The following is a 25,804-nucleotide window of genomic DNA, read 5'->3' as shown; positions in this document are numbered from 1 at the left end:
CTGCGGGTCAGCAGCCGAGTACCTTAGCCACTAGACCACCGCGGCGGGGTGGTTTTGGGACATTAACCCCCAGATATCAATCAAAGTTAGCCGAAGGGTTTCTCAAGCACGCATTGCCACTACCATTGATATGCGAAGGCTCAACAGTTAGCAACGTTTTCAAGAGACACGAAAGACAAAAACGCTTTTTTTCGTATTAGTAAAGTACAACTTCAAAATCTCAAAAACACCACCCTTATCGTGACACGACACTTTGTAAGCGAGGAAAGGCACAAAAAAAAAGTGCTGGTGGACACGACACTTTGAGGTTCCCGCTCCAGACAGTGTGACGTCATAAATTTCGAAGAAATCTACTGAGCCCTACGTACCCTCTCATTGATGACATTGAAGTACACTGTCATCAGTGCGTGCCACACACTTAGCATACAAAGTTTTGAAAAATTTCATCGAGCTGATGTTGCGAAAATCTGAAAAATACGTTGCGGAATTTCTTACATTACGCGCGGAGATTACGGCGCGAAATTTAAAAATTAAATTTCAATTTCACTTTTCTCCGCTAATAATGTACTAATGAGAGTGAAATTTATCACATCAGAGTTCTCGGAGTGCAGTTTATGAATCTAAAAACAACTAATTTTTTTTCCCTTCAGTGTCCCTTAAAACTGAAGCTTACTATCATTATTATGGCTGTGGCAACGTACGGGAAAAGCTTGGATTATCCTTAGGCTTCCCCTTTCAGAGTTGAGCGCGATAGCGAAACAACGTCCCTAGTGCGTACTTGAACCACTTGGCGCTTACTTTTTATTGTATGATGGTACTCGAAAATGTTAAAGAGCGGATTACTACAATGTAATCGATAAAGATGAAAGTGGCATGTGTCAGGGAAGCTTTCGCCTATGGCTACATATAACTCACAACCAACGACGCCGACGTCGCAGTTTTTGCGAAACGAACTCTTTAACGCTATCACGTTAGAACCCGGATATATGACATCGAAAGCGCGCCACGGGAACATGCGCAATTGTAAGCGCTAGTGTCCAATAACCGGTGCTCTACCGATCGTGGACATGCCAGTGGCCAGGCGTTCTTGCTTTGGCAAACAGATCTTCTATTGAATTGACTTGTCTTCTCACGTTGCGAAATTAAATTGTTGCCAAGAACGTATGATTGTAGCAAGCGAAGTGTCGTGCTGTTAAGCGCGTGGATGGAGGTCCGATCCCCAGCATATAGAGCAACGAAAGCTTTAGGAGAGAATATTGTGCAGTGTGATAAAAAGAAAGAATTGGGGGATGGCTCCTGACGTTATTCGTCCATCGCGCTTCATTATTGGTCCTCGTGTCTCAGCAGAACTACACGTTCATCATATTTTTGTGCATTGCCAAATAGCGACCCTGCAACGAAACAGGGGTCGTGAATGTTCCAGTTAATGTCGTGTATGCTTGATTAATCGCGACTTGTCTGTCATGCCTGAAAGCAGTGACATGCAGCTGAGAAAAAAAGGAGACGTACCCTATGCGTAAGTTGGTTACGTTGTCAAGAAAACGCATGTTTGCCCGCCTCTGTGTTTCACGTTTCACGTGATTTCTCCTTCTCTGCTTTCTCCCACGGCGGATCTATGACTACGTTGCTCTGCTGCTGAAGCGATGCTGGCCGCGGCGGCAGCATTTTGGTGGAGGCAAAAATGGTGGAGTTCCGTGTGAGATGCGATGCCATTGAACGTTACAAAACACTAAATGCTTGAAAGATCCAATGCCCTTCATTATGGCGTACGTCATAACGGTATAGAGGCTGTGGAACGTAGAATTACAATATATATAATTTGGAATGGTTACTCTGCGTGATGGCGCACATGTTCTTTACATGTTAACGGCAGCCGAAAAAATAACATTAACAAGAAGCTTTGTGGCGGAAGTGCTTGGTGCGAGGGTTCGCTAGAAGCAGACGACAGCAACACTCTGAATTTTGCTGGGTCGTGCTCTAGAACGACCGAATCAAGGAAGACTGTCCCAGTGTTCAATTGCCGACACCACAGACACCACTTGAATGTGATCAAAAAAAGAGAGAAACAACGTTGGAAAGATAAGACACGAGAGCTACGGAAACAAAAAAGAAGATAGGCACACCACAACACATGCAAATGATCCGAGAGAAAATAGGGCACCCAGCAACGCGCCTCGACAAGTCTCGTGCAATCTCGGAGTCCCACGGGAACGAGTCGCGCGCGGCCTCACTTTGCAAAACAAGCCAGCTCCCGCTATCTGTCGTCCGAGATGGACACTCCACGTACAAGGACGCCGAAGTGAAGAGCCCTCAGTCCACCTAATACAATCAGCAGCCGAAAGACTCGAAGAGCTGGAACTGTCGTGCAGAGAGACAACGAGCCGAGCCGAGACGTTTACCTAACGAGGCCCGGTGTTTGACCAATGACCGTGGTTTGTTGTGCCCGATAGGTGGCATTGCAAAGAGCAGAACTCGGGTACGTGTGTTCGCGTCCATGCAGTGTGTTTTACTTTATTTATTTATTGATTAGCTAAGGCGCGTTAGTTAAGTCCGGCCGATGGAAGGGGTCAGCCTCACATTATTATCCTCATTCGGGAAATTCTCGGATGCGGTCGAGTTGCTACTCTGTTCTTTCCTTACGGGATATATTATACCTGTCCCATACTTAGAAGTACAAAGTGTGTGTCACTGTGTATGCTTATCTTTAACCTCCTCATGTTTATCTTTAACCCCCTCATATTTTGGGCTACAAACATATCAGGTAGCGATAAGGCCGAGTTGGAACACCCATGAATAATTACACGCATTATCGTTTATAATTATGCTTTCGTCTTTGTACGTTGCCCACAGTGATACGCTTGAACGCAAAGACGTTTGATTAATTACACACGTAGGCAAATTGGGGGCGTCTGAGTTGTGCATTGATTTTGAGGTAAGATAGGTGACCTTTTTTTTTCTATACGGAGATGCGACGCCCTTCGAACAAATACTCGGCCTAAGAGATATAAGTGAATCTGCGTACTTTCGTCTGCGTAAAGCGAAGTTCACTCCTTTGCAAATGCTTTGGGAAATTTGGACCTCCAGCCAAAGCCTTTGACTGCTTTAAACCTGATTCTATGCGCGTTTTCATCACTGATATTTGATTGTTTTACATAAGTAGCGACCGTTACGTGCCATATACGTCAATGCAATGAACAAATGTGTGCAACTACCAGTGTATTACGCAAATCCAATAAAACTAACGGACATATAAGGCAAACATGTTATAGGCAACATTATTTGTGGTTACGTAACTGTAGTGCAATGATTCTCACGTAAAAATTCAAAGAAATTAATGTGGACAAAAAACACCCATCTCCATCGGTGCTATCTAAACTGACAACCTTCGAATGACGCGTCTAATGTTCAACCATTCGAACAACGAACTCCCTGATCAATCTATTAGTATGGTATTTATGTGTGCACAATACCTTGGAGTGTTAGCCAGCGCCACTCACAGCCCATGAGGCGAATGCGGAACATCATTTTTTTTAGCCAGATGGTGTTACACACCCCCACCGCACACGTTTATTGACAGAACAACAAACAAAAGCCTCCGACAATTCATAACTAACGTCTTGGCCAGCGGACCGACTGCCATGTTAGCTGAAATAGTATCTGCTGCGTTTGTTTGTTAATATATATATATATATATATATATATATATATATATATATATATATATATGGGAAAGAAGTGTATACCTAAGGGCTCGTTTTTCCGTGTTTTAACACAATATTAATGAGATCTAACAGACAGTAATGCCAAGGAATGTACAGGGGAAGTTATTAGAACCAATGGATTGTGAATAAGATGAAAGAAAAGTGGATGAAAAAATAACCAGCCGTTACCAGTGGATGAAAAAATGACAGCTGGTTTTTTTTCATCCACTTTTCTTTCTTCTTATTTACATTCCATTGGTTCTAATAACTTCCCCTGTACATTCCTTGGCATTACTGTCTGTTAGATCTCACATATATATATATATATATATATATATATATATATATATATATATATATATATATATATATATATTGCTGGTTCGGTTCCTGCCCACGGCAAGTTATCTTTTCACCCCCCTATTTTTTCTATACAGTCTGATAGCTTTCCTTGGCATTTGGCGTTATTGTTTGTGTGATCTCATTATTACTGCGTCAAAACGTCAAAACGCGGAAAAACGAGCCCTTATGTACACACTTCTTTCCTATATATATATATATATATATATATATATATATATATATATATATATATATATATATATATATATATATATATATATATATATATATATATATATATCAGAAACAAGCTGGTGCCCTCGGGAAAAATTATTACACGCTGAGCCTTGGAATATGATTCAGCGTTCCGCGCTGATATACAATATTCCTGCCAAACGGGAAATAAAAAGCACCGAGGAGCGACGTTCTCTTCTCTCTACCCACTTCTTTCGCCCAGCCGTAAAGAGAAACACGGAAAGCGTGAGGGTGCGGACAGAAGCGAGAGAGAGAGAAGTGGCCTTTTACCAGGAAGTGCTGTGAAACAGGAGCGAAAACAATACGCATCATTAGAGAGCGGAGGAGGGAGTGACTATGTCGCTAACCGAAAGCGCGCGCGTCGCTTTCTTCGCTTCTGTTAACGTCGAGGCGGGAAATGCTTATCCAGGTGGTCGCTTACTGAACCCTCACTCACGTAACCTGAAATACCGCAGCCTGACTTGACCTAATCAAGGTTAAGCTAGTCTAGCCTTCTGTATTTCCGTCGCAGCACCCCGTCCCTAGGATATGTGAACCTATGTACTTACACATACATCCAGAGTATTGCCTAACATCAAATTTACATGTCTTGTAATCTTTATCATTTTGATGCCACTATGTTTCTCTTGTTCATAGTTTATTATTTTCTTGTACCCCACTCCCCTCTGTAAAGCTATGTGCGATTGAGGGTAAAATATATGAATGAATGAATGAATGAATGAATGAATAAATGAATGAATGAATAAATGAATAGGGTTGAGTTCACGACCCCTACGCGTTATGTCTAACTCATTTGTATAAATATAACGAATCGCCTAAGTGCCTAACAATTTTAACGTAATTATTTACGTTCACGATGCGATTATTTCTATGTCGCATAAATCATTAACTACTCTGATCAATGAGCTGAACGACGAGCTGACCGATGTTGTTAAATGATGCCGTATGAACAAGTTAATTTTAAACCCTCTAAAAGCCGAGTTCATAATTTTTTAAAAACTCTCAAAAAATTGCTTCCTTCTGTACCACAAGTCTCTATTGGCCATCACTTCATTCCTGCGTCTGACTGTGTGTGTTTTCTGGGCGTAAAATTAGACCCTTCTTTGAAGTTCCGAAATCGTGTAATTTGTGGTGAACAAAAAACAGCATTTGGTATGAAATCGCTCAATAAATCTCGTCTATTTTTTTTCACTTCAAGTCTTATTGTGTTTATAGTTTGCCTTCATAAATAGTCGCGTTACCTATGGCATTACTTCGTGGAGACTTACCTATAACACTCATCTCCCGTCCGTACAGAACAATGATAATCAAGCCATTCGCATTATTACCAGCGGTTCATTTTATTCCAATGCCGCCCAACTCCTTCAGAATAACCGCGTTCTTTCTGTATCTCACTTGTTTCGTTTTCACCCAATCTTTATGTTATTTAAACAAATGAACTAGCAGCTAGTGCTTGATTTATTCAATGCTAGATATTTTACTAAACCCAACAGCACTACTTCTTTTTACCTAATTGTAACACCAACTATGGCACAGTGACATCATCCTTTGTGGTGATTACATTTTAGAATTATATGCTTTACACACTACTTTCATTGTCATTGTTACATGCATTCAAATATGAACTTCAAAATTTCATCTTGCATAACTAGGCTGACAACAATAATACTTTACAATGTAAAAGTGTAAGTAATCAGAAATTTTAGGCTGGGTTTTTTTCTATAGCCTGCTTATTCCTCCTATATAACTGATCGTTATGTACTTGTATCGCATTGGACTTGTTTTTTTTCTTCTTTTGCTTATTCTTTGTAGTTCTTTGGTATTTGTACTGTTCACTTATACTTACGTTGCGTATTATTACATATTATTATAATTATTCCATTTATTTGATTATTAACTGAGGGTCTCACCGCAGTCGCATGACTTTGGGACCCGTATCTGCATACTTTTAACTGCGTACTTTGTATTTCTGACGGATAAACTGAATAAGCTGAACTGAACTGAATTAATTAAGCCAGCCGGTGGCATTTCGTTTCCATGCGAGGCGCAAGAAGAATTGCTGAATGCGTGTGTGCTTTGGAAACAGGCGTGGAGTGTTTGTTTGGGCGTCGACGACACGCCAGCATCGTCGGCTCGTGGATAAGCCGACCGATTACGGCGACCGCTAACAGAATCGCCCTTTTACCCCGTTTCCCTTTTTCTTTTATTCGCCTGTTTGTTTTCGCTAGCCTCGCCCCCGTGTGCGTTTACTCGTGTTTATCCGTCTTTTTTCTTTCTTTTTGCCCCCTTTCTGCTTAGAGTTATTTTCGTTCGCGCGACTGATTGATGGCAGAACCCTCGAAGAGACGCGAAAACAAGCGGGTGCACAAGGCGAAGGACGCCATCTTTCTTTTTTCTGTGTTTCTCTCGTGTGAAGCGTTTCGTGCAGAATTGAGTAAACTCGGGATTCGGAGGCCGTTTTTTTTTTTTTTTTGGGGGTTAGGCACGAAAAATACGACTTTGTTTTTTCCCCGTTATACTTAGGGCGAGACAACTCTATAGTAACGCCGTGTATTGGAGATGCGCCAACTGAACGAGGTGAAAACTTCAGCTCTAATCGAGACGAACCACACGTGACAGATGAAACAAGCAGTGGCACTGTCAGCGCCAGTGCATGTCTTCGTGGTTAGTTTTCGTTCGCTTGAGGTTGCCACCTCCAAACCAATATATGCCAACATAGCCCAATTAAACTTTATTGGGGAAACTATCAGACGACGCTTTAGTTAGGACGTAATAAGCAGAAAACGTTATTTATAAAGTGTAAATAATATTAGGGCTAACTTTCGAAAACTACCATGTGATTATGAGAGACGCCGTAGTGGAGGGCTCCGGAAATTTCGACCGGCTGAGGTTCTTTAACGTGCCCACAAATCTAAGCACACGGGCCTACAACATTTCCGCCTCCATCGGAAATGCAGCCGCCGCAGCCGGAATTCGATCCCACGACACATAAGAATATATATTTGAAAAGTGCGTCAAATTAGTTCAAAGACTGTTTCATCTACAGGCATAGAGGAAACAATTGCCAGCTTGGAATAGTGTTAACTGTGTGTTAATGGATGCTGCTGACGGCTCGCTACTATCACCTAGTGTTTTTAATTATATTGCCATATAATGGCGGTACGCTCTTGAAAAACCAATTATCATATACATCTGTTCTATACTGACCGCGCGACAAAAATGCTTGAAAACTACCGATAAGTGCGACAGTAAAAACAGAACTCGAAACGAAAATTAGCCATTTTTTTACTGCTATTTTTTTTAAGTCGTGCTTCTTTAACTGGCCTTCGTTATAGTTACTTTGGCAAACACCCATCGTTTCATTGAACAACTTATTTTTTTGTCTTTTTTTTCTTAATGTTCTCGTTTTGCTCGTCAGCTAAAGCATTGGGAATGTTATTCTTGTTGAACACTACAGCACCTGCTGGTGTAGCTTTTGTTGACGTTTCACGCCGAAAGTCAAGAAAATATTGATTTCTTGCACCATACGAAGAGAGTAAACAACCTTCTCGAACGCGTTCTAACTGCCAACTAGAACACACAGAACACGCTGTAATGAGAGTTTGGGAGCAGTAAAGTTATCGTTATGAAATGCGAGGCATTTGTTTGGCATTGCAGGTGTTTAGAGCATATCTATCTATCTATCTATCTATCTATCTATCTATCTATCTATCTATCTATCTATCTATCTATCTATCTATCTATCTATCTATCTATCAATCAATCAATCAATCAATCAATCAATCAATCAATCACTCTATCTATCACTCTATCTATCTATCTATCTATCTATCTATCTATCTATCTATCTATCTATCTATCTATCTATCTATCTATCTATCTATCTATCTATCTATCTATCTATCTATCTATCTATCTATCTATCTATCTATCGCATGGGTAACTTTAATGCTCGAGCGTTAAGAAAAAGCTCCTATAGGCAGCGTTGACCGGACGAATGCAAACAATAAATTTCAGTGTCCCAGCAGAAATCGAGCCCTAGCATTCTGCGTGGCAAAGAAGCATTCTACCCCAGAGGCAAGCCAGGCCTCAGATATACTTTTTCAAATAGACCTTAGCGTTCGTGCAACGTCAATTGTGGTTGCTGTACTGGCTATCCAATTTTGTAAACACTACCCTATAGGAATCATATACTTATGCCTAAGCAAATATGACTATTCACTGTGAAATAGTCAGGTGTGAAGTTGATGAATGTAAGCCTCGAAACCCTAATAACACTGCTCCGCAGCCTGCACAGGAAGATAGATTTGTGGGGTTTAACGTCCCAAAGCCACCATATGACTATGAGAGACGCCGTAGTGGAGGGCTCCGGAAATTTCGACCACCTGGGGTTCTTTAACGTGCACCCAAATCTGAGCACACGCGCCTACAAGATTTCCGCCTCCATCGGAAATGCAGCCGCCGCAGCCGGGATTTGAACCCGCGACCTGCGGGTCAGCAGCCGAGTACCTTAGCCACTAGACCACCACGGCGGGGCAGCCTGCACAGGAAAATTTTCGGCAGATAGCATGGACGTGATACATTTCGCCTCGCTTATTATGAAATAAGACTATTTGATAAAACATTGTGTTTAAAGCAAAAATATCATCTAACCATCACGATGAGTACTGCATCTTCACATGTAACAGATCTTTCCAGGGAGTTTTCTGAACTTGAGATTCAACAACCCGTCTTAGAGAAAATGCTGCGATTGGGCCGACGATCAAAGATAGGTTCGTTGCTACTTGCTGCGGTCTTCGACCCTCTCAGAGGCTCACATTTGGTTGAACGAACCTGGTAACCTGATGTTTCCTAAGATTTGCCGCTTCCACAGCTGTTACAACGCTTACTTGAAGTATAAGCAACCTCTCGGCAGTGTTTTCAAGGCAGCAATCACCGACCAGAAATACGCCAAAAAAATCAAGGAAGTATCACTGCAGTGTTGGCACATAGATACGTCTTGAAGAAACAATGAACACGAAATCGAAAGTTTAAGTGCATCTCGCAAGAACTAAACGACCACGTTGTATTCAAAACGTATTCTGAAATTTTATTTTTTTAACCTTAATTGTGACCTTAGATATCGACTTTCCGACGTCTTCACTGGAGATGAAAATCCCGCTAATCTGGTACCAACTATTTCACATGAGTCTTCCAGCGGCACTGTACTCCTGTATTGACAATTGACAAGATATGCGAAAGAAAATGAGGCACTCAATTGCCACAAAGGAAGTTGTGAAACTGCTCAACACAGTTCAGTGTAACACTAGAATATCCAACCGGAAATACGTGGAAAGCGTCCATCAATCATGAGATCTAGTATTCAAAGTACACGGATTTAATAAATGGTGTTAAAAAATAAGTTTTTAATGAAAGATTGTGGAGTAGACTGATAGAACTGCGCTTCAAATAATGATTAATACTAATGAAATATTAATGCAACCACAATGAAGAAGTAGATTCATTACAGCATAGTAAGTGAGAGTGTGTCACAGAAATAGCGATCCCAAACGAAAAAAAAAAGATATTAGGTTATTGGCTACGTATGTGAAACGCAGCAGCTAAAATTGCCAGTCTTCCTATTTAACGCTAGGAAGAGCCTTTGCCTTTGCTTCAACAAGACTTTGAATAGAAATCATCTCCCTGAAGGGAAGCCAGATGAGATGGGAAGCAGTAGCAGAGCGCACGGCGTTGACCCAGTTGAAACGGACGTCGACGCAGGTGCTGAAGAATGGTTTGAAGCGAAACTCGGTGTAGCGTTTACTCGAGTAAACGTGTTTGAAACGCAGACACGGGAGGCGGGCTGGGTTTCGTGCAAGTTTCATCGCAGATAAATGTGTCAGGGTTTCCACGGGACATGCGGTCGAGCATTGCGGGCAGAGGAGCTGGCAGTTGCGGGCGCGGCGGTGAGCATGGTGCGGGTGAGGGAGAGAGTGACGTCAGCGCGCACCTGCGAGGGAAGTGCGCGAGGGGAGCTTGATGTCAACGCGCAGCTGCAGCATAGTCTTCTTGGCACCGCTCCAACACCTGCGGAGAGTAGGACACGTTTGTGGGGCGTTCGTACGGATGCACGCACGTACGACGTTACACACGCGAGTCGAAGAGCTGCGTCGCATTTAAAGAATCGATAATGGCCACAATATACTATCCTTAATATAATTTAAAATTTTGAGTTTTGCGTCCCCAAAGCCCGATATGATTATGAGGGACGCCGTAGTAGAGCGCTACGTATGCTCGACCCTCAGGTGTTTATTACGTACACTGAAAATGGTAGGTGTAACCTTAAGAGACAACAAGAGAGCAGAGTGGATTAGGGGACAAACGGGGGTTAAGGATATCATAGTTGAAATAAAGAAGAGGAAATTGACATGGGCCAGCCATGTAGCTTTGTTCAAACACTTCTAGATGATTTAAATGTTAATATATTCGAGATCACACCATCTGTCAAACCAATCGGCCAAGTGCAAATAAAATTTGACGATATCTTCCCCATGAATGCTAAACACTTGCCCTCTAGATATTTGATTGATTTATTAGAACAACACCTGTCTCAATTAGGTACTAATATAGTAATTGCAACGGATGCATCTATGAGTGGCGAGAAGGCAGGTGTGGGTATTTTTTCTCTCTCATTACTCTGGTCATTTTCATTACGCCTCCCAGGTTATACACCAATATTTGAAGCAGAATTAATGGCCATTATACTAGCTATTCGTAAACTTCCTGCGACTCATTCGACAGCTGTGATAGTGTCTGACTCGTATTCCGTGTGTTCATTTTTATCATCGTCGTCGACATCAGCAGTACTAGAAACTTTTAAATAATTAATCCCAGCAAACATTCGTCTAGTGCGAATGATATGGGGGCTAGGCCATCGTAGTATATTTATAAACGAGATGGCTGACACTTGCGCGAACATCTCTTGATCTTCCGATTGTGCCAATCATGCCTCCTACAGCTTATGTAACAACCCCGAGGTTTAGAAAACTTTCCCTTCTTGAAGACTCATCAAAGATCATGATACCGAATCCAGATTTCTCAAACCTGCACTTCACATGGAACAATAAATGGTGTCCCACGCGTAAATTGGAAGTCTTGATAACAAAATTACGTTGCGTGTACCACCTCTTAATTTTTACTTAAACAGGTCTGGTCTGGTGACATCCCCTCTGTGCTCAAGCTGTAACGAACCTGAACATATCGACCATTTTCTTATCACATGTCACCGTTTCAAAAATCAAAGAAAAACTGCTCGAAATTTTATTCAGAAAACTCGGAATATCACCTAATACTTCCAATATTTTGTCTTTTGGGGCCACTTCATTGGGACACAGCGACAGGAACATCTGCGGGGCTCTCTGCGAATTTATATATAACACAAGAAGATTACCTTGCTGAGTCAGCGATCAGCTCTCGAATTTTACTAGCCACACTACCACTTATTATTTAGCTGATACACTGCACTGATTCAGCTTTCAGGAGAATTCCATATAACGATTCCACCTCAGTTATTCAACAAATTCTATTATTTCTCTCCCCCCTTTTTTTCCTTTTTTTACATTGCGCCAAATTAATTTCACAGTGAAAACACAGTAATCGTTTTCCCCTAGCCTAGAAAACCTAAAGGTATTGACTTGCATTAACCACTGGCTTCTTGGCCTATCCCCCTTAGTGGGTGAGAGTCACAAAAGAAAGGAACAAGCAAGCAAGCAAGCTAGCGCGTAGACAGGATAACCGCTGGTCATTAAGGGTAACTAACTGGATTCCCAGAGAAGGGGAGCGGGTTAGGGGGAGACAGAAGGTTAGGTGGGGAGATGAGATTAAGAAGTTTGCGGGTATAAATTGGCAGCAGCAAGCACAGGACCGGGTTAACTGGCGGAACATGGGAGAGGCCTTTTTCCTGCGGTGGACGTACTCAGGCATATGATGATGATGATGATGATAATGATGATGATGATGATGATGATGATGATATCATACAATACACGGGCCTTTATCATTAGGCCTTCATCAAATTGCGACCACCACGGACGTGGACTGCAATATTTGGCACGTCATTGAAGCAAACAGTTAAGTTGCTGTCACTTCTGATGCTCTTCAGCGAGGAGTCAAATTACCACAATTATCCCCGCCTTCATTAACATCATCATCATCATCATCATTGTTCTCTCTTTAACTCATTCACTAGAAAATGCTTACTCATCTAGCATGTTCTAGACTGAAAGGAGCAGCACCTTACAGTCTTGCGTGTGTAATATTGTGTGTAGATTAGGCGTAGGTTCATAAACAATATATTGTGATCTATTAGCAAGAACGCTAAACATGGCAATATTTTAAATGAAGAACCACGTCATCGTTTCCTTCAGTATTTCCACATTGTGGCGGCTTCTAAGCATCAATATTTTGCTATAGTAACGTTTAGGGCAACAAAGCGGCACAAGAAAGATGACACATAGCACCACTTTTTTTTTTGTCGTTTTGTTCTGCTGTATGTTGCTGCGGAAAGCATGACCCACAGCCTGTCAGTACAAATCGATAAATACGTTTACTTTTTCAAGGCATCTGGGCGAAAATGCGAGAGCTGCATGCCGTAATCAGCACCACACTTCACCCATGCAGCTTTCAACGGATCACGTCGACAATGTCACTGCCCCACTGTCATTATTTTCTTTAATGCGTTATTATCACAAATTCTGAGCCACTTTTCACCCTGGCCACTCAACAAAGCGAAGCTGGCAACGCTTATCAGTTGTGAAACACGATAAGGCTCCGTGAAGACGCAAGTACGATGACGCCTATAAACTTTGACGCAGCTAGCGGCGCATGTTGCGAGCGCCATCAATCCGAGCGGTTGACCAATGAGACGGTAGAAACAATCCGCGTCACAAGTCACAATGCTGCGTCACGAGAAACGGAGGAGTGTGACGTCAGTTGGGTCGCAATAATAGGCCCCGATCAAGCGCCCTAGCACGTCCACCATTGCCCAAGGAAAATGTAAGAAATGTGGTATAAGCGGCAGTGTTCGTTAAGATTTACTGCACTTAATTATTCACTGTCAAAATTACTTGTGAGGTAAATTAGTCAAGTTTCTGATCACCGATGCACATTTTCTTTTTTTTTTTGACTGTTCAGAGCGAATTACGTATGGCAATACTGTTTTTTCAGTGACCCTGTCCACCAAACAACTCCTTATTACGGGAGCGGGCTTAATGTAGAGAAAAACACAAGCGTGTCCTTATTTATTCATATGTTGTAAACGTAGAAACACTACAAATGACATAGTAGGCTAAAATACGCACAGTATTTAGAATATTCATATTACAACAGTAACAATTTTCAAACCGCACGAGCACATGCATAAATGACGAATAATTCCCGCATTCGCCTTCATGCACGAGGATACGATGATCACGAGAGCCCTCTACATCTGGTGTTCCAAAAACGTAGTTGTTGCCAAAATGACAAGACTTGTCTGTTAAGCACACAGACCGGCGCCAGTGAGTTGTCCTTTTTGGATCGAACAAGCGATATCATAATTACGAGCGTCAAGAATGGAAACAAAAATGTTTTTTTTTCAATAAAAATAAATCATGGTAGCTGACCTGATAAGTTTTCCAAATGATCTCGCTCCATATTACGATTCATGAGAATCAAGTCCATCTCCTGCACAATGTAAAAGATAGGGTCAATTTAAAATGTCCGCCATTATGCGCTATATTTCTTCATGGGGTCCACACGGTGGTCAATAGTAGAAAAATATTACGTAGTCAACACCTATTTATCAGCAAACTGCTTAGCGCTCAGTGAAAAATGTACACTGCCGAATGTATGAAGCTTAAAAATCTGAATGAAGATTTATATGATCCGTATACATTTGTATGCTCTATAGCTTGATAATGTATCGGTGAATACAATCGAACATATCAGTTTGCATAAGCTTTTCTAAACACTGTCAATGTTTTCCTCTCTCTATCTATATTATTTTCAATGAATTATTTCTGCATCGGCCAATTAGAAAGTTGCGTTTTACCATGAATAAGTTCTGCCTCGGCCCATCGGAAAGTTGTGTTTTGATTGACATGTGGGGTTTAACGTCCCAAATTCACCATATGATTATGATGGACGCCATAGTGAAGGGCTCCGGAAATTTAGATCTTCTGAGGTTTTTCAACGCGCCCCCAAATCTGAGCACACGGACCTGCAGCATTTACGTCTCTATCGAAAATGCAACCACCACAGCCGGCATTCAATCCCACGACCTGCGGATCAGCTGCCGAGTACCTTAGCCACAAAACCACCGCTGCGGGGTGGCAAATTATGTTTTATCCTATTTGTTCGAGATACCGTTACATTATGTACCGAGCTGTTGCTTTTCTACACCAGAACTGTAGCAACAGCTATTACCGAATAGTGCTAAATAAAAAAATCATATAATGTCGCAATACCACTGCATCATCAGCTGATCAACACTGCATCAACACTGCATCATCACTGCATCAATTCACCTGATCGATCCTACATTAGTATTTATAGTACCTCTAATACCGTGTGCTGTCTTTCTTTGATGACTGCGACAATCCGCCTGGCACGATTGTAACTCCTATATCGACTTCTCGGGCTTTATTCGTCTTCGCATATACAGATTCGAAAAAAAAAAGTATCCGGATGCAACACTTCGGACCAAAATCTACTTACCTCGCGATCGAAACTGCATCACCTTCTTCTTGTGATCCCTGGATCATCCTGGATCAGCATTTTGATTATCACAATGCAGATAACTTCGAATGATAAGGCAGTGTGCAGCAACAAATCGTACATAGATTCAGGCATATTCGTACACCCCCCTTCCTCCCCCCCCCCCCAAAAAAGGCAGTTCTTTTTACGGAAAACATGCATTTCCGCCGACCACATATTCGAAAACACCGTATAGTGGTGGATATAAACCGATATTCACGGCAATATTATATTGCCCCACTTCACGAATCATGCACAAGCCCAAACACTGAAAAAGCATTTCGATATAACATTTCGAAATAGGCAGACACTGCTGGGCCACAAACCCAAACGTGAATGCAATTTGATAGAACCCATCTTCGTCGGCTGGATAGCATCGACACGTGCAAGGGTTACCGGCTCAGGGAAAATGAGCCACAGAGCTGTTCATTCAAGAAACTGTAGTAATATTGAGTCACTGGATACTGAGACAGCTGCGCACTCTCTCGAAGCGACCTCATTAGAGACTTAGTTCAGCACCTTGTTTTTTCAGATTTTTCAAAGACTATGCCATCTACCGCTGAAGAAAACCATGCGTGGATGGGAAGCAGCGACCGCTAACGCTTACACTGGCGGCGACGTTGACGCTGGCGTTTTTCAGCCTTCATCGTCACCATTGCCGTATTTCCAGGTACGTTTTTCAGACAAGATAAAGCCATTAGCGACCCCTTCCTACCTCAATCCGAGTAGCAGCAAGAAGTGCCAGAAAGAGTTTTCCCGGAAAGAAGTCGTAGCAGGCAAACTTTCTAACAATTAAATGACGGCTTTTCAATGGCCTAATTTCAGCAGTCCATAGGAAACGAAGTAGGCCAACTACAGTTGAGAGCGGTATTTTTGGTAATTTGATCTCATATTTGCGTAGTGCCCAAATCAAACCTTTCTGTGTCATTCCGTTAGCTCCGTATGCTTCCGCAAGCCTTTTACTGAAAAACATGCCAAACGTATGGCAAACATATGGACTCTAATGCATTCTGTACGATAACAAACGGAGTTATGCGAATGGTACACGGAACGTTTCAACGGGGACTATCTTTTTTTTAAAAAACTGAAACCACATGTGACTAAGTAGCTTTTCCTTGTCTTTTTTGCTGCTTCGCCACGGCTTTTTAAAATACGGTATTTGCTTTTTGTTGCTTAGCTGGCTCCGTTTACACCCGGACTGAGATGTAACCTACTTTTACATGTGAAAGCACTTAGCTGCTATGAAAAAGGGTGTACTGACATGCGGGTCACTTGACTGTTTAGCTTTTGTTGCAACACAGAAACAATGGTAGCATTAGAACCACTCTATTTTTAGCATTCAAAACAAAACACGGCTGTCCGAAAACTTTTGCTAAAATTTCGTAGACACGCTCATGACGAAAAACTTGTTGTCACTCTAGCGGAGCCTTGAGTACAGTAAATTTCGGAACAGATTCGCAGGTGAATTTAATAGTGATGATAAGTAGTCGAACGCTAATACAGACTGAATGCTATCCTAAATGTTTTCGAGTAATAGGGCAACAGTTATCAAAGCAGGTCCAGACTTCAACAGTATTGTAGTGGGAACAAATGAGCACTGACATTAACAAAGGGACATTGTGATTAACTTTAACCCACAAAAATGCAGTTTTACGAATTCACGTAAGCTTGCCTTAGCAGTGACAGTCTGAGAGATACTCCAGAAGTGCACGTTGATATGCACCGCTTACGACAAAATGTGAGGTGGGACGTTCGCACCACTTTTTAAATAAAGCAGGAATAAAAATTAATCGTATTAGGATGTATGAAAATAACATAATGTCATGATGAGCACAGAAAACTCTCAGGAGGCTTTGACTTCAGCGACACACGATTTTTTTATGTAAATGAACCTTCTTCTGTGATTAGTATACCCACCACAGTCCAATAAAAGAATGGGTGGCGCTTGTATCAGCCGACCAATCATTCAAACTGGAAACATCCTCCGAGATTCGTCAGTGTGTTCGTTGTTGGTGCTTTAAACTATGCGCTTATCAGTCAAGCAGCATTTGAAAAACGTTGGGCACTTCAAGTTTGTGCTCTTCGATTCGAGTACCGGGGCAAGTATAGAGCTCTATTCAATCGTTTATTCGCGGTTTTCGAATGTTCACACACCCCTAATCTGTAACAAATGTGCGCTCCCAGCTACACCAATAAAGCAATCATGCGTCTAGAAATAAAACTTAAACATTCGAAGGAATCAACAAAAAAAAAAAAACCGCAGCACTCGTGAAGTTGAGCCTAGATGACTAGCTTCTCAAAGTCTCAGTGCGTTTGCTTCAAATACGGTTAGGTTCTTACTTATCACCGTGCGGCCGCTTTCGGAAGGTCCATCATTACTGCGCCCGTTTTGTAATCAAGAAGGGCTGTTCCAGCTGAGCCTGCTAGGTCATAAAATCCGGGTGTCTTTGCCAGTGCTGCTGGTCCAATGAGCAAACGCAACGTAATTCAATAAAACAAGCAATCATTTTCTTTTACGGCCTTAGTCAGCGGTGTTTGGGTAAGGAACCACGGGTGAAACCGACATAAATGGCACTGATTAAAAAAAAAAATGGCCCACACATAAAGAAAAGAAATCTCTTCTAAGATCACCACCCTAACGTCTGTATCAGCGTTCCTAGCACGTAACTTGTTATTTCATGGCTTCAATCATCCGCTTGATGAACCCGAGTTGAAGCTCAAGCAAGTCAACTAAGCGGTGTTACAGTCCCAACAAGCAATTTTACATGCATGAAACGCTGAAACGCTGATGCGCAAAGTTGTGCTACGCGACAAAAACGACACGTCCGACAAAACGACACGTCCACCCAGCAAAAAAGACATGGGAAGAACGGAACTTTATTGCGTCACACACACACGTAGGCTCATATTATTATTGCATCGATATGCCAAGCTCCGCTCGCAATCCCTCCGCTACGCCGCGGAAACGTACCTCTTAATGGGACACTCATGTTGCAGTAACAGCGCGTGGTATGCGATAGCGTTCAGCTATAAGAGTAGCAGTTGTGCATGCATGTGTCTATATGTAGCTTCATTCACATTCCAAGTCTCTCTTGCCGTAGTGCCGTCATGCCGGCTATCAATTACCGACTCGTCCTGCAGACAGTCCGCACAGCTTTACTAATTTGTCAGTGGCGTACGTTTATCTTGTTGCCCCATCGCGCTTGCTTTTATTCGCGTATTCGCAAGTTCCGTAGACTGTTCCGCCGCTCCGCGGCACCAGCGTAGGAGGAGGAGGAGGAAGGGAAGAAATGAAAGGCAGGGAGGTCAACCAGACGCACGTCCGGTTTGCTGCCCTGCACTGGGGGAAGGGGTGAGGGGATTAAAGGAGAAGAGAGAGAGAAGTGAAGGGCAACGTGTGTCTAGATGTGACCTTGTCCATTGCGTAATTTTTTCAAAGAGTATTGGAGTAGCACTGAGGCAGCGGCGTTCATAGCATGTGCATGAACGTCTTGGCTGGAGTTGCGCTTTCACTAGAGCGTTTCTGTTGTAGTTACTGGACGCACAAAGGTCACTGCCGTCGTTGCACAGTCTTCATTTGCGAAAAGGGTGTGTTTTTTTTAAACACAGTGAAGTAACAACTGAGACGCTTATTGGCGTTCATCTCTATCTGTGAGTACGTTTCGTGCCTCATTTCGCGTGAGAAATGCGGGGTATACGTTTCGATCTGCTTGCCATTCGGCACTGACCTTCCGATTTGTTGTTATCGCGTTGATTGCTTCGCCTTTGCAGCAAAGCTGCGACGTTTTTCGCAAATGCGTCAAAAATATCAGCTACAGACCTTCACGCCACAACAAGTCATGTGCTTGGAATTCAGGACCTCTTCGAGGCATCGTATCAGAGTTTCTGAAGCGTCTAAGGCGCGCATAATATGCGACTGCAAAAAGGGTTAAACCATCGCAAAGCAAAAAAAAAAAGAAACAGTACAGGCCGCAGATGTGCTCAGCGACTCCGATCTTGACCGATACTCTCTGTGGGCGTCATACTGAACCACCCAGTGCGCTCCCGATAGGCGATGAAACTTGCGAATTAACGCCATGCCTCTTCAAGTCCGTAGTTTCGTGTATCTGCGCACTATACGTGTGCGGTTGGTGTTTGTGTCGTAGTGAGATAGCTTGTGCGTCTGCTGAAATCACCTTGCTTGCCTGGTGGAACGCTGAAGGTAGAGGAGAATCGATCGATATCTTATTATGGCTAAAGCATCGAACGTCTCATCAAACACAAACTTTGACCAGACGTCCGTGCCCAGTGGCGTCGGGAATGAGCGATGCAAAAAAAAAAAAATCTCCCCGTGCTGACGTCACGCGTGACGTCAGCATGACGTCACAGATTGTTAGAACATGTCAAGTATTCATGAAGCCAACATGACGTCAGAGAACGTCAGAACGTGACGTCATGATGACGGCACGTAACTGCGTTATCACATGACGTCGTGACTTGGTGAAAGGTGGTCCGATCACAGAGGCTACGCAAAACCAGCTTTAGGTGCCTCCGACCTTGAAGGCAGTGCGCAACCACGTCAGGTTCAGACAGCTTTCAAAAGGTAGTGGGGCAGTATCAGTCAGTACAATGGCTGAGAGGAAAAAAGCAGATGATTTTCGCCTTTCTGTCAACCCATGTTATTGCATAAAGGAACATGTTAGCTTTTGATTTGTCACGGTGCGTCACACGGGGCTAATGACGTGGCGACTTCAATCTCACGACAAAGATTGAGAACACTTATTGTTCAGCTTTAGGCATAGAATGATGTATTTATGAAAGTACCAAAGTAAGAAACTCTAAATACAACTTCTTCGCATTAAATGAATGTGCAGTCAGTAGAAGTAACAATTGGGTGAATATGTACCAGCACAGGCGCTTTGCAAATCCCCTCCTTTCGGCGCTTTTGAACATTTTTTCATGTCGAAAGTAAAAAAGTGCCGCCACATCCACAAAGTGAATGATGATGAGTGGGCGAAGCTCCGGAGGTAAACCTGGTAAACCATGAATCCTCCGTACATTTTGCACACTCGATTTTATTGCAACGCTCCCCCTAGAGTACGTCGCCGCACTATATCGAACGATGACACGCGCCATATGTGGCATCATTCCTATTTTATAACACCTCGCATCTTTCATAATCAACTACACGTACCGCCGTCTAGTTTATAACATCTTGCATCTTTTGGACGGACGGACGGACGGACGGACGGACGGACGGACGGATGGATGGATGGATGGATGGATGGATGGATGGATGGATGGATGGATGGATGGATGGATGGATGGATGGACGGACGGACAGATGGACAGATGGACGGACGGACGGACAGACGGACGGACGGACGGACGGACGGATGGATGGATGGATGGATGGATGGATGGATGGTGATGGATGGATGGATGGATGAATGGATGGATGGATGGATGGATGGATGGATGGATGGACGGACGGATGGACGGATGGACGGATGGATATGGCTGTACCCTTTAGATCGGGCGGTGGCTAGCGTAATACTTAATGCCGTCAGCTACAAGTACCGCCATCTAGTGAACACTGCAAGAACTGAACGAGAGGTGGCTACATACAGGGGACGCACAGCCCACGCCTTCGCTCCTAAAGCTTCGCTCCTAAAGGATAACAGATCGCTACGAGTAATTGTAGTGCCATAAAAGACCAAACAGATTGAACATTCTAAGAAGCACAACACAAGCTGTTATTTCTTTTTTTTGCGGGCTACAACTTGCCCCGTATGCAATTTCCGTGAAACATACACGTCAACTTTCTTTTAGAGATATTTCACGCTTCCTTTTGAGAGTAGTGGGAGGCCTGACTGTCCCAAATAGGGTTAACGTGCATTTTTATGGAAGGTTATAGGCAAAGCAGGGCTCATATAAAAATTTGGAGAGTAATATTTTGATATGTGGGGATTAACGTCCCAAAACCACCATATGATTATGAGAGACGCCGTAGTGGAAGGCTCCGGAGGTTTCGACCACCTGGGGTTATTTAACGGGCACCCGAATCTGAGCACACGGGCCTACAACATTTCCGCCTGCATCGGAAATGCAGCCGCCGCAGCCGGCCATGAGAGTAATATTTTTTTGCCTAGAGCCTATAATCAAACCCTCTCTTTTTTGAACGTGCAGATAAATTGATAAAGCGATTATTTCAAAATTCTAACTGACATCTACTGATAGCTCCACTAATTCAATCTGATCATGGAATCAATCGAGCGAGCACCGGCAAAGACGGAGCGGCCATTTTGTGTTGCGGAGCCTTGAATTTTGTGACACAACGGGCCCCACTGATATGTGTGCACGGCAAATCAAAAGGCTACCTCCCAGGATCACATGACGTCTAATGAAGTTTACCCAACGATCTGTCGAACGTGTACACATATCTTTTCCCTCTGTATTTCTCCTTTTCCCCGCAGTTTGCGGCTTTCGTAGCGACAAATTCAATTAGGTTGTATGCGTAAGTCTCATAAAGGGCTTCGACTTACGCTCCAGTCAAGCGAACGTTTTCATGTAGTAAGCGCATGCTTGATAGAACGGGTACGTGCAACTTACCTAGCATGATAGCTTGCGATAAAAGAATAGGTGGATAGACGAATAAACGTGGAAATGAACTCTTCGTGAGGAAAGCATTGGTTTCCATGTTGGCATGAGCAATCAATGCAGCAATATTATGGAGTGCCAAATCCTTTTCACCAAGAGTGCCCAGTTGGCAGTACCTCCTTCATTAAGAAAATACTGTATGGCACCAGAGAGAGGGGTAGAGATAGAGAGAAAAAGCCACAGGACCATCACAATATTTTTTATGTGTATCGCTGACGCACGCTGCCTGTTATCGATAGAACTAGCACCATATATATATATATATATATATATATATATATATATATATATATATATATATATATATATATATATATATATATATATATATCTTTCACCCTAGAAGCAGGTTCCGCACAATTCCGACGAATTTAGTCACAAGAAAGCTAATAGGTTTTCCCTACACAATCCCCTAAAACGACTCGGTAAGGTGATGCGTCCACCCTTCCCAACCTTTCCCCCTCCCCGCTCCCTTCAAAACTTTTCCAAGCCTACAGCGCAGTCTTGCAGTTCTTCCACCAATCGAGAGCACTGCAATCTTTATGGAGCTCCATCGGTTTGGCACTGCCCTCGTGATCGGCTATTTGACCAAGTGACGATTTCACGGAGTGACATTGCACGTTACGTCGTAACGACGCCACATATTTTGACGACCTGTGACGTCATCGCGCGATTTTTCGCATCTCTCGCGTTGATTCTGACGCCACCGACGGGTTCTTTTTCTCGTTATATGTGTCCTCCGAGGCTCCCGCCCTAATAGTTGAAAGCATTGCGCTGACATTCAAGAACACACCGAGTCGACGCGCAGCTCTAGGAGCGCGTGCGATACTTCGCAGGGATTCGGTCTTTCTGTGTGACCGCTCCGCGGCTGCGCCAACAGAACGCGTACACCGGTGGCAGCCGCCGGCTGCTTCGCCCTTTGCGCATGGCGGACAGCTGTGATAGCCGCCGCGGGGATTTGAGAACAATCGGGCTGCCTGACAGCCGTCGGCGAGGCTCTCCTCTTGCAGCGGGGCGTCTGGGCGCAAACAGCCGATGGCGGGGAGTTCCCGGCGAAATAAAAAAAACAATACCGAACTGGGAAAGTAATTCCACGCTCGCGGCAAGGTTATAAGGATGCGGCGTTTCGATTATACGGCAGGGTGACGGATATCAGAGAGAGAAGAAGAAATGATTTCATGAAATGCGGGAGACGTTAGCCTGGCTATCCGACTGGCATTCTACGCCAGGTGCGGAATGACGATTATGATATGTGCGATGATAAACACACAAATCTCCCGCTCGGGCGCACAGGCACATATGTATGCGTGCGCGTACAGACGCACGCACGCACACACGCAAGCACGCGAGCAGTTACACCATCTACAAAGATATGTTAAAGCCCGTGGCCAGCTAGAAATGCGACAACGTTTTGAGGGCGCGCAATGAACAGGTGGCGATTTGCCTTGGGCTTAGTCCCCTGAAGGCAGCATTACATCTTCAAAAAGGACTACAGCTTAGAATGCAGTGATATGAAAGCGGGTGAAGGTCGGGCTTTATACGCTGCTTTGAAGTATTTCGAAAATAAGTCGTCCATAACAGAAAGCTATCAACTCTGATAACTAATCTTGTACGCATCATTACTCATTTCTCGGCCGCAGTCTGTCTAGTGGCTAAGGTACTCGACTGCTGACGCGCAGGTCGAAGGATCGAATCCCGGCTGCGGCTGCTGCATTTTCGATGGAGGCGAAAATGATGTAGGCCCGTGTCCTCAGATTTGGGTGCACGTCAAAGAACCTCAGGTGGTCGAAATTTCCGGAGCCCTCCACTACGGTTCTTCTCATAATCATACGGTGGTTTTGGGACGTTGAACCCCAGATGTCGATCATTAATTACTTATTTTCGTTTTTCTGAAAATCAGCGACCCGTCCACGAAGATTCAATCCCATTCACAAGCTATAGACTTGAAGACACTTGCAAACTGGATAACTGGAGGTACGTGATAAGCAGCGCTATTACCTTTTCAAGAAAATATCTGGTAGAAGAAAATGTAGGCATGATCCGGACGTGTAGCGAGAACTGAAGGTAACCTTTGGTCTATAATAATAATAATAATAATAATAATAATAATAATAATAATAATAATAATAATAATAATAATAATAATAATAATAATAATAATAATAATAATAATAATAATAATAATAATAATAATGTTAATAATAATAATAATAATAATAATAACCCTGATTATTATGATGATGACGATGATGATGATATAATTTAGGGTGTTACGCCCCAAAACCCAGATATGATTAAGAAAGACCCCTTATGTTCCAGTAATTTTGGTCATCTGGTGTTTCAGTTCTTTTCCGTGCACTGAAACTACACAGTAAACGGACCGCAACCATTCCACCTCCATCAAAATGCGAACGCCACGACCGAAATCGAACTCGCGACCTTAAAGTCAGCAGTGGAGCACCATAGCCAGTGTACTACCGAGGCGGACGGTGATGAAGAGTAACAGACTGGATTCGTAGAGAGCTAGAGCTAGTGCTTGGGGATGTTAGGTGGACAGATGACATAAAGAAGTTTGCGGACACTTCACCACCGTAGCAAGCACATGATCTGGTCAGTTGGAGAAACATGGGGCAGGCCTTTGCCGAGAAGTGGGTGTAGCCAGGCTGATTATGATGGTGATGCTCTTGGCACTCATCGAAGATGGTGAGCCAGTGGCGACGCCAGGTAATGACACACCAGTGGTGCCCTCCCCCTCAATTTTTGCGCCATGATATGCAAAGTACAAAATTACACTCTACGCCATTTGCTTACCCGGCTTCCACTTCAGATTAGGGTTGTGGCCCCTACAGCCCCTCACCCGAAAGAGACATTTCTGCCAACGCCCCGTAGCGAGTTGACTCTAAACTACTTGCCACATAACGCCTTACTGTACCTTGCCAGCGCTCATTCCCGAGGATCACCCAGCCTGCGTCTCCGGCACCTCTTTTTAGATGCGGAGCATCTTATACTCGCGCCTTGTAGTGCGCCGTCCGCGCCGTCCGCACCGCTTCTCGAACATTCGACAGCTGACGCGCGCGCATGCGCCGTCGCGCCGTCGCCCACTCTTCCACCATCTGTGCATCCCTTCCTCCTCTACACACCGCGCGCGCTTCACTCCTCCACCATCTGTGCACCCTTCCTCCTCTACACACCGCGTTCGACATCTACAATTCTCCTGATTCTCCAGTGGACGCGCATGTGGTGTCGCGCTTCGAGAACATTCAACAGCTGACAGTGCATGCGCCGTCGTGCTGTATATATACTCAAGGTCGGCGCTCGCTCGCTCAGTTGCCGCTCGTCGGTTGGTTTGTACGGCGCGTCGACGTCCAAGGTCGCGGTGAAATGAATTCCAACGAATCCACAAACACAATGATCGACGTCCCTTCGACCAGCGCCGCCCTTTCGCATACGTGTGTACGTGTTCACTCATTTAACACCCCCTCCTACAACCACGTTAACCAATTTAGCCATCGACCCAAATAAGTCGCAATTTAACACCCCATTTCACAACCACGTTAACCAATTTAGCCATCGACCCAAGTAAGTCGCACTTTAACACCCCGTTAACCAATTATATGGTCCGCATCCTCCTCAGTGTTCCCCCGAGGGAAGCTGCGGGCAATTTTTTTTCTCTCTCTCTCTCTCTCTGCTGCGGGATTTTTTTCGTCTATAGAGCAGAGGGCGAACAATAGAAAAAAAAATCACAGCATATCCACGGAGTGAACGATGATGAGTTGGGTGAAGCGTCCGTCAGACCGTCCGTGCTTCCGTCCGTTCGTTCTTGCTTCCGTCCGTCCGCGCGGCCATTCGTGCGTCCATCCATGCGTCCGTTCGTCTGTCCATGCGTCCATCCGTCCGTACGTCCACGCGTCTGTCCATCTCTCCGTCCGTCTTCTAGTCTGTCTGTCCGTCCGTGCATGCGTCCATATAGTGAACACTCCAAGTTCCGTCATCCCGCATTTCGCTTCCCCTGTGGCACATACACGCCCCACGCATCCATCCATCTGTCCGTCCGTCTGCTAGTCTGTCTGTCCATCCGTCCATGCGTCCATCCA

General features: G+C 43.8%; 1 protein-coding gene and 2 long non-coding RNA genes across 4 annotated transcripts in view; 1 reads left to right on the top strand and 2 right to left on the bottom strand.

Annotated features, from left to right (window-relative positions):
- Positions 1 to 25,804, bottom strand: part of LOC119165256 (cGMP-inhibited 3',5'-cyclic phosphodiesterase 3A-like) — a 346,756-nt gene that overhangs the window by 286,086 nt on the left and 34,866 nt on the right. The gene's annotated exons all lie outside the window — the stretch shown is intronic.
- Positions 2,251 to 25,804, top strand: part of LOC142768862 (uncharacterized) — a 52,382-nt gene continuing 28,828 nt past the window's right edge. The window contains exons 1-2 of the long non-coding RNA XR_012885508.1: positions 2,251 to 2,476; positions 15,604 to 15,741. This is a non-coding gene — a long non-coding RNA (uncharacterized LOC142768862). The remainder of the gene's footprint in view (positions 2,477 to 15,603; positions 15,742 to 25,804) is intronic.
- On the bottom strand, positions 11,620 to 15,084 carry LOC142768419 (uncharacterized). The gene is made up of 3 exons (XR_012885276.1): positions 15,033 to 15,084; positions 13,940 to 14,000; positions 11,620 to 11,695 (listed from the first exon to the last, which is right to left on the bottom strand). It is a non-coding gene; the product is annotated as an uncharacterized LOC142768419 (long non-coding RNA).

This window comes from Rhipicephalus microplus, chromosome 8 (assembly GCF_043290135.1).
Source record: "Rhipicephalus microplus isolate Deutch F79 chromosome 8, USDA_Rmic, whole genome shotgun sequence".
Lineage (NCBI taxonomy): Eukaryota > Metazoa > Arthropoda > Arachnida > Ixodida > Ixodidae > Rhipicephalus > Rhipicephalus microplus.
This window is presented reverse-complemented; position numbering and strand designations above follow the sequence as displayed.